Genomic DNA, 842 nt, shown 5'->3' on the forward strand with positions numbered 1-842 from the left:
AAAATTTGCTTTATTTTTTCTTATGAAATGATTAAAGATAGTGTTAAGCATCACACATCTTGTGAAGTGTTTAGACTTATTTGTGTTCTTTGCTCATTTAGAAAGTACATATACAATCTTGACATCAGGTCAGTGGGTGAGTGTGAACTTTATTTGTTGAAGTTCAATGCAAAAACTTTTATATCGCCACTGATACATGAATAGCATTGCTGTTATGTTTTCACATTGGCTTAAAGCAATATTCCACATCAAAATGAGAATTCTGTCATAATGCGCACACCTGTATGATGTTCAGTGTCATCCAGTTTTGAAACATGTTGTTCCAAGCTGTTTCTTTTTATTTTTTGGTCTACATTGTACAATAGAAGTCAATGGGCTCCAATTTAGTTGGGTTCCCAACATTCTTCATAATATCTTTTGAGTTGATGAAAGAAACAGGATGAAGACAGAATTTTCATTTTTGGGTGGAATACCCCATCCAAGAAGGTAAATAATATGGTGAAAAAATTGTCAACACATACAACAGTATGAAGACTGTAACTAGATTTATTTATTTTATTTTTATTGTTTGTTACATTTGTTTATTCAATTTTAATAACTTTTAATTTGTGTATTGATAATGTCCATACACCAACGGATTCAGTATATGAATTGGAACATACAGTATATGTTCTGTAAAAGGCTATGTTTACAAGTTTTATATGTTGTATTGTAAAGCTGATTGAGATATTAATTCATACTGGCAATTATACACATTTATGTTAATACAGAAGTAGATCTGCAGTTAAAAGACTTTTAAAAAACTGTTAAAAGACAAGATGTTTAAATGCGCTCAAAATATT

Source organism: Sinocyclocheilus grahami, unplaced genomic scaffold, assembly GCF_001515645.1.
Source record: "Sinocyclocheilus grahami isolate Dianchi unplaced genomic scaffold, SAMN03320097.WGS_v1.1 scaffold355.1, whole genome shotgun sequence".
NCBI lineage: Eukaryota > Metazoa > Chordata > Actinopteri > Cypriniformes > Cyprinidae > Sinocyclocheilus > Sinocyclocheilus grahami.